This window comes from Rhea americana, unplaced genomic scaffold, assembly GCF_003343005.1.
Source record: "Rhea americana isolate MKP2758 unplaced genomic scaffold, rheAme1 scaffold_710, whole genome shotgun sequence".
In the NCBI taxonomy this organism is placed as follows: Eukaryota; Metazoa; Chordata; class Aves; order Rheiformes; family Rheidae; genus Rhea; species Rhea americana.
The window spans coordinates 27941-29266 of NW_028186880.1; positions in this window are offsets into that span (position 1 = coordinate 27941).

Consider the following 1326-nt stretch of genomic DNA (forward strand, 5'->3'; position numbering starts at 1 on the left):
CATCTGCCCTGTGAGGAACGGCTGTGAGAGCTGGGCCTGTTCAGCCTGGAGAAGAGAAGCCTGAGAGGGGATCTTACCAATGTCTCCAAATACATTAAGGGAGGGCGTAAAGAGGATGGGGCTGGACTCATTTCTGCAGTGCCAAGCAACAGGACAAGCAGCAGTGGGCACAAACCCAGACAGAGGAAAGAAAATGAGGAAAAAATTCTTTATTGTGGGGGTGGCAGAGCACTGGGACAGGTTGCCCAGAGACACTGTGGTGTCTCTTCTGGAGATACTAAGAAGCTGCCTGGWGGGGATCCTGTCTAATGTGCCCAAGGTTACCTTGTTTGAGCTGGGAGGTTGGACTAGATGATCTCCAAAGGTCCTTTCCAACCTCAACCATTCTGTGATTCTGTGATTTTTTAAGTGCTGCCCATGGGTTATGCCTTGATCTGCCCAGCTTCARCTCTATCCTGTTTAGGTATCTCCCGCTGCAGCTGAAAAGCTCTTTGCATCACTGATATCAAGCTGAAGGGAAAGTTGAGGGGACATACTCAGGGCCAGATGAAGAGCCCTGCTGAGCTCCACAGCCCACAGTGCTGAGCAGATCTCTGTCCAACGGACTCGCCCCTTGCACATGGAGTACAGCCAGGCTGCACTGAGGAAAGGACACAATTGATTCAAGGGCTTGCATCCATCCCAGAGAAATGCAGTGAAAGCCTCCAAGCAGGGGTGAGCAGTGCTGTGTGAAGTTCTAAAGCAGAAACTCCCATCTTGTGCAAGAGGGAAATGATTTGTAACCCTTCGAGATGTTTCCCTCTCACGAGAAAAGAGAGAAAAAAAATAGTTTATTCCACCTCAGTGTGGTAACAAGTCCCAGAARCCCTACTGTGCCCCAGGTGGAAATGCCGATTCCTGACACTCTCTGTTTCCAATATGCTTTGATTGTGTCATGAGGAAGGAGAGATTGTGACAGGACCTCCCCCTGCTCAGAGTGAAGATGTTTGCAAAAACATCAACTGCAGATTCAAGCAAAACCAGGGAATGGGATTTCTCAAAGACCCCGATGCCTAATGGCAGATGCCAAAAGCAYGGAGGCAGGGAGGGGGGGAGCTCCAGTGTGTAACTGCTCCACATATCTGGGAGGGACAGCTTCCAGTGAGTGAATATACCACAGTCAGGGGTAGAAGGTTGTAACTGCTGGTTATCACCTTGGTATGAAAAAGGACCTCCTTTCTGCTGGCATTTCAGGGCTGCTACTTCCAGAGTCTTCTGCTGCTATCTCACGATCACTGCAGGCAAGGCTGCTCCTGACCATCACATCCATAACCAGTTGTAGTTTCT